Below are 8,319 nucleotides of genomic sequence, written 5' to 3'. Positions count from 1 at the left end.
CAGGATGTCCACTCTGCTGGTGTATCATACGGATCTGGTCAGGTGACTCGAGTCAAGCTATCAGCCAAATTCTGCATCGACGAGACTAACGTAATGTCTACCCGCAAGCTGTATTCGTCAACTAGACGCTTAATTATTGCTAGTCTCCTTCGTACTAGCATTTCACTTGCAGCTCTAGTCTTAACTCGAGCCTTTCCAGTCAAGGTGTCGGAACACACAATGAGTCAGTGTGGAGATGCACAACATTAGTCTGCCATTGCAATGCGAGATTAAGACCTTTTAACGTGGCATCAAGTTCTGCCAAATTTATATGTTGGGCTTCATTTTTCGGACGAAGTCAGCATGCATCTTCCACAACAACACCTAGTTGCTCTAACAGGACACCTGTAGCCAACGAACTTGCGTCAACCCATGCATTTAGTTCGTTTCCAGACACTTGCCACTCACCCCGGACAGGGTCATTCCTATGCACTCTGGACAACATTTCAGCCATCATTTGTTGGAGAGAATCATCATCCGCAACATCGTCCCATCCTTTTGTTACTGTAGTCACTCGTCTTTTCACCACTCCTGTTGCCGATCGGAGCCATCCACAGACAGGTAGATGTCCTACCAATTTACCACAGATGGAAAACACAGTACGTCTTGTTAATACATTAGGTAACTTTGGAAGTGGGCTCCCTCGCTTCCATCGCAACGTATTGCCCTCCTCCCAGACCTCTAGGCCTAGCACGGGCACTCCATCCTTTAGGCGCTTAGGGTATTTGCATATTAACCCAAACGCTTTCAGTTTTATTCGAACTGCATCCGCAGACATTATGTCCTCATTAACATAGATGTCATCTATGTAGGCTGAAGCAGCTTTTGCTGTGGTCTCATCCTGCATCAAAACAGTTTTAATAATGGTTGTCATAATCAAGGGTGCTACGTTTAGGCCAAAACCCAAACGTGTCAAACAATATAGTTTCCCTTGAGTAGTACTGTCTGAAACGGCCATAATGACTCATGGACACGTATCTGCAGGTAGGCCCTCTTTAGATCCAGAAGTGCTACATTGCTCCCTTTTTGAAGCCACTCTCTCAGTTTAGCAGCGCACACATCTGCGTTTCCGGTAAACGCATCAACATGCCGATCCAACTCTCGGTAATCCATTACGGGACGAATTTTTTCTTTGGTAGGTTGTTCAACAGCCATGAGCGGAATTAATCCCTTGGGTGGTCCCAAACGTTCCTGTGGGTATGGTATTAACCAACCGTTGTCAATCCACATCTGAAGTTCTTCTTCATATGCGGCCCTATTCCTGGTAGAAACTGCATACTCTGGAATCGTGTTGCACAGCCGATCTGGTTCCTGGCCCATGGCCCATTTCCACTTTGCAGTCCACACCCTTTCGTTGTCATCAAATGTAGCACAGAAGTCCTTTTCTTCAATCGACATGGCTGCACAGACGTCTTTCCTATCTCCAAGCCTGATACCTCTAGCTGCTGTGATTGTAACGCCTCCTAGTGCTTGTATTGCATCAATTCCAAGCAACATGTCCTAGCCAAGGGGTTTCTCCTGCAATACCAGAACGTCAACTTTAGCTGTGTCACCCTTCTCAGTACAGATTGTGACTGTCCCTTCACCACAACATACTCGTGATAAGCCATTGATGGTCATAACGCCGACTGGATTCCTCCGTCACACCGGACAGCAATGGGCACTAACTATAGACCGGGAACACCCCGTGTCTATAAGTGCTGAACACTGCACATCATCAAGTTTAACGCTAATGACAGGCAATCCTGTGTTTGTTGGTTGGCAGGGGGCAAGGGTAGCGATAGCACCTTGCCCCCAACTTCGTTTCCCGAACAGTTGCGAGATATGTGCCCAAACTTATTGCAGCGATAGCATTGCACTGGTCTCTTTGATTGTGGATATACACCTCTCCTATCACTCCGGCACTCTTTAGCAAAATGATTGGCCTCCCCACATTTATAGCACACTGGGGTGGCATGCTTATTACTATCTGGGAGAGAGTCCACATTGCCTCCATGTCGAAAACGAGCTGCTGCTGCAATTGGTTCCTGTTCCTTACAGATGTTTCGATCTCGGGCCAATAACTCATCAGTTGACAATTCATCGATTCTTGATGATGCCCGCAACAGTTTACTGACCTCTTCGGGTAGGCCTACCAAAAAAGCACAGCTTAATATTTTATCGTTGACCCCACCAAACGGTACAGATAATTTTCGCAGGTCGGCTAGGTACACGTCGACTGTTTCCTTGGGTTGAAGTCTCCGGCTCGTGAACTGTTGCCACGCAACAAATGGATCTGTACCAAACGCTGTATACAGGCTCTGCTTGATTTCATCCCAGTCTGGTTCATCCCAGAGTTGTTGGTAGACTGCATAGGCCCTTCCGGTTAGCCTCAAAGGGATAACTGTGGCTGGTTCTTTAATTTTGCACAGTTTACAGATTTTCTCTGCCTTCTCAATCCATTCGACGACAGCCGGTCCAGTGGTAGATCCGTCGAACTCGGGTATTAAGCGAATGTCGAATCTGTCCATTTTTAGTCACTGCACACCAAGCGCCGAAATAGCTTAAAACCAACACAAAGTCAAGTATCTCGATTCCTTTGTGTTCTTAAACCAAAGGAAATGGTTGATTGTTGAATTGCGCCCCCGTTGTATCAAAGTACCTGCAGAATGTCTTCTTGGTTCCTCCTCTTCTCTTCTCTCTCCTATAATCGAGCACAGCATATAATAACAAAACTCTAAAGCACGTCTGACAGCACTGACTTCTGCCAACAGTCTCGCCCCCCTCTTAACAACACAGGCTTTTTATATCGCAAAATCGTTCACCTCTATTTGCATATTCTTCTAACTCACGTGATCACTACTCTATAAATAAGAGTCTTGACCGTTTCTTTTCTTTCTTTTTACTTATTTTCGGTGTCCGACCCGCACGTGGTCTATCCAGGTAAGTCACGCATTTCTCCACATTTATTTATCAAACAAACTGTCTTCATATGATTTGTAAGAAGAATAAATTCAATTTACCTTTATTTTGTTATGACTTAACCAGACTTGTCGTTTCAGGTTAAAGCTGCCTCTTAAATCTAATTATCTTTTCATCATTTTTTTCTGTTTCTTAAAAGTTGACTTAAAAAGAGATTTTAAAAAGAGGCAATGCATATTTTAAAAATAACTTATGATGTGGATAGTTGTCATGTAAAGACTCCATTTTGAATGCAATTTTAGTTGTTCATTAATTCAATCTAGTATTCTAAATAGAGAGCATATGTATTATGAGTGCCTAAACGACACTGATTAAATAGAACCATTCCAATATTCTGTTAATTGAAATACGGGTAGCGCTTGATATTTAATAATATTAGTTAAAAATGAAATAATAAACGTAGCCTAACGAAAATGCTACCCAGGAAGGAATTCATTGTGAGTCTCGTAGGAACACATAGTTAAACAGGAGAGTAAAAGTCTTTAGTACTTTCTTTGTGGGGGTACGGTTTTAGAGGAGATGAGTTCAATCAAATTAAATATAATGATTTTTGAACCGGAACTAAATGTGAGAATAATTTTGTTAAACGCGCTATAAATGTTGCTGTAATGATGACTGCAACATATTTGTATATGAAGTGTTTGTTTATTTCTGCATAGTTCCTGAAGAAAAATGGCATTAGTTTATTTTATAGGAGATATAACAGGAGGTTGCATAAATATGACAGTGAAATATTCATATATATTACATCTCTGTTTTTTCTGTGTCTACAATTTTATATGATTGCTTCGTAATTTAATATATTACAACAATTATTATTTTCTACCCTCTCATAATATGTGTCCTTATTATACTTGGCAATTCATCTATGTCTTTCACTCTTATCCACTAGTGACTTTCAGCCTTGATAAGAGGTAATTCATTAGTAAAAACATAAATGCACTTCATTGAGAAGGGGAATCAATGCATATGTTATTATTTTCTTTATAGGTGTGAACAATTTGAACGAAAATAAATACGGCTATATGTAAAGTTGTAACTGAAATAGCATTCTGCAATTGATTCTGGACTCAAGCCGCTCCCCAGAAAATATGGCAATTACGAATATGAAAAAAGATAATGATCAAGCGATGTCAAGATGAAAAATACAGGTTACGTATTTTTTGTCTGTCCGTTCGGTGCTGTGTTATTTCAATGGCAGTTATTTTTTGGGAAAAAAAATCGGAAGGAGGTATCGAATTATAAAAACTGTTACGTTTTTTGTTTTTTGTTTTTTTTCTTGTGATATTGATTTTGTGGACATTTTTCTTATCTCATTAATATACATTCTGTAAATGTTATTTGTTAATATGTGACGATAGAACTATGTTTGGACGAGAGGATACTCGATTATTTCACTCAAGAGTTAGATAACTGGCAATAAATCTAATTATTAATACGTATACAATTGTTATTTTCATGCCACACGCTAATTACTATTTCTACATGCATAGAAAATCTAATCAATATAACCAGAGTTGCGATGTTAACAAGTCGCAGTAAAATATCTATACATCTTTCCTATGGATAACGAAAAAGCTTTCTTTGTAGAACTGATTTGGTTCCTGACACAAAATGTATACTGTTTAAAGTCCAAAATGTAGCGCAGTTCGTTACTGGTGAACGAATTTGGCGAATTTATTTGATGTATTTTACAGTCAAGTGATATTTAAAGGTTTCTATCTGCTTTACTATACATTCACTTAAGACAAAGAACACTTATGAAATCTACTTCTACATGAAATATAAAAAAACAGAATAGTACAACAGAAACATCACTTAAGATATGTCCATAGCGTAAGAAATAAAGTAAAATATGTAGGAGAAAGTGTTCTTGATCCAAAAACGGTGACTCATGATTAATTAAAAGAATAGCACCAAATAAAGTTGGATCTCGTACATTTACGAGGTCCCTTCAATAAGTTTCCAGATTTCTTTTTTCGTATTGGCACTTTTATTGATAGTACACACATCAAACCCTAGTCCAATTCGAAGTAATATCCTGCGGTTGCAATGCGCTTGATGTACCGTTCCAACAACTTCTGGAAGGTCATATGAAGGCCTCTTGTGTGCGCGTGCCAATGACCCTCATCACAGCCTCTTTCATCTTCTCAGTTGTCACATAAAGACAGTCTCTAAAGTTTTCCTTAAGCTTAAATAATAACCAAAAGTTACAGGGAGCAAGATCTGGACTATAGGTAGGGTGAGAAACTGTCTGGATGCCCATTTGGTCAAAACGTCTGTGACAAGGATGGATCACCCTTGGTACAAACTTCGCGCAAATTTTCCGCATCTTCAACTCCTTGTGAATAATTGTGTGTACAGTTCCCATACCGACATAAAATTATGCACTTATTTACTCTAAAGATACACGACGGTTCTTATATATGAAATTCTTTATTTGGCCAATCAACTCTGGTGTTCTGAGTTTCTTACTCCTCCCACATCTCTCATCATCTTTCACAGAGCTTCTGCCTTCCTTAAATCTCTTATGCTACTAAAAATAATAACTAACGCTCAATTCATGCAAAATGGTGCAAAAGCAGTGTGAAGCATTCCATAGTTTCTGTGACTTTTCTCTAAGTTTTAAACTTAATTTTATTGCATATCGTTCTCCTAAAATGTCTTCACTTCCAGATTGTATTTTTGAAAATCTCCAGCTTTGACAATCAGGCTTTAGTAGGCGGTATTCCAATTTAAAAGGTACTTTTTTCAAAGTTGCAAGAACGTTATGTGTTAGATCTTTGGCCATACGGGCTGTAATAAAATTGTTTATATTTTATTAGGAACAATTATAACATGGTATTTGTTATTCTGGATGGAAACTTTACAAACTTTTTTGCTCACTCCATTGTCTTTCCACTTGCTTTTGCGTTTAATTTATTTGCTTCTTGACTTATGTTCAAACGATATCCATTTCTCAATGGAAAGAAAACTGACTTTAGGCAATCTTCATAAAAATAGAATAAAAATAAGATACTGCGTTGAGATTATAGCGGTTACAAGTTTCGGTGTGATGTTAGAACATAGGAGGACCAGTCTTGTGTAAAAAAGCGAATAAAATAAAATAAATGTCTGTGTAAATGCTTCGCCTTTCGTAATGATGGCGGCCATTCTGATGAAGCAGTGAGAATCAGATCCGACGGTTGTTGCCACGATCCGATATAATTTATTTACTCCATTTTCCTTTAAAAAAACATTTTTTATGGTCGGACATCCCATTAAGCTGGGCACATTCCTAACAAAAATGTCATTAATATCTGCCACAAATATATCAAATAACCACTGCTTCACTGGAACCAGGTGAGTATGGACACGAAGCCCGCACGCATTCCGTATATTACGGCACAGTCACCTTCCACTTTCATAAATAAATATTTCTTTCATTTCTTTTCTTTTTGGTCGTTAGTTCGGTTTTCTTTTTAATTCATTGATTTTTTAAGACGTACATAGGAACCAGCAGAGATTGACTCGTTCTTAAGTATAACAGACAGAATAATTGAACATCTCGATTCTGGAGAGTCAAATAGAAGTTCAGTAATTACTGACAAATTTGGAATGTGAAAATGGAAATATTGGCGCTACAGGAGTTACCGGCGCGATCTTTTAGATCGTTGAACTCGGTTCGAGATCTTCTATCGCTTCCTTTATTAGGTATCGGAAGTTTTGAGATCATCTTCATCATTAGAATTAGATTAATTATTAAATCATTAAATTAATTAATCTAATTATGAATTGGTATTAATCTACAGATTATATTGTTGGCATTTGTTTTCCCGATATTTTTTCTAATCAGATTGTTCTAGAAAGGCATCGGGAACTTATGAGACAGACCATGAAAAGGTTGTTAATACCCTAAGAACGAAGTGGATTCGAACTTGCAACACTCAGATCGCCAGTCCGCGTCATTAACCACTAGACCACCGTCACCTCCCAATTTTAGAGATGAGGACAGATTATTTATATTATTTATATTATTTGGATTCTTTCGGACTACTGTTCTCATCATGAGTTATTTTCACAATATTTCGGTCGATTTAACACCCGGAATTCTGCTGATGTATCTTGTCGACCTCGTGTATCTTTCTGTTTAACTCTGAAATCTCCACGGAATTTTGAACGGAACCGTTTATTTTATCCATAGGAGTAGCATGATCGTTTACTCTGTTTAATATATTGTTTTCTCACAATTTTTTATTTCATGTTCTATATATTGCCCCCAGTGCCCCGTTTTATCTAGTGAGACAAAGCCCGGAATATGTCTTAGAGGCAGTGAAGTTGGGCAACAATAACCTGGAAGAGGTCGAGACCTGCACATACTTTATGAGTGTGATCAACCAGCAAGGAGTGACAGATGCAGACGTTAAGATCCGCATCGGAAAGGCAAGAGCATCGTTCATAGCCCTCAAGAACATCTGGGGATCCAACCTCATCACATCTCGCACTAAAATCCGCCTGTTCAATTCCAACATCAAATCAGTCCTATTGTATGGAGAAGAAACGTAGAGACAAGGCCAAACTATTTGCAAAGAACTTTGCAGCTAATTCTACCCTATGCGACGAAGGCCATCAACTCCCCATATTTCCTCCTATAACACAGAACAAGCTAGGTAACATACAAATATCCGTGCATGAGGTCGCCAAGCTAATCAAGAATCTAGATTCCAGTAAAGCAACTGGCCCTGATGGCATCCCAATTATAGTGTTAAAAAAGCTTAAACCAGAACTTGCTCCCATACTAACGAAACTATTTAAGCGCTGCCTTAAGGAGAAGTGCTTTCCGACTCCCTGAAAGACCTCATCAGTTTGCCCTGTATTTAAGAATTCAGGCGATAAGTCATCTCCCTCTCAGTACAGACCAATAAGTCTCCTGTGTGTTATGAGTAAGTTAATGGAATCCATATTAAATAGAGAAATAGTCAATCACCTCAGCAGGAATAACCTTCGTAGTGACACACAATATGGTTTCCGCTCTGCAAGATCTACCGCAGATGTGCTGACGGTTATATCCCACAGGATTAGTGAATCTCTTGGCTAAGGCTTCCTTTCTAGGACAATTGCTCTTGACATATCAAAGGCCTTCAACAAGGTAGGGCATAAGGGTCTACTTCACAAGATTTCCAGCTACGGTATAACTAGAAATGTTTTCTCAATCATTAAATCATTTCTCTCCGATAGGCTCATAAGAGTAGTGGTAGATGGACAAAAATCGGAGGCCTGCAATATAAATGCTGGAGTCCCTCAGGGGCCAATCCTGGTCCCAACTCTCTTCCTGATCTA

This window comes from Euprymna scolopes, chromosome 16 (genome assembly GCF_053919585.1).
Source record: "Euprymna scolopes isolate OS-2025 chromosome 16, ASM5391958v1, whole genome shotgun sequence".
NCBI lineage: Eukaryota > Metazoa > Mollusca > Cephalopoda > Sepiida > Sepiolidae > Euprymna > Euprymna scolopes.
This window is presented reverse-complemented; position numbering follows the sequence as displayed.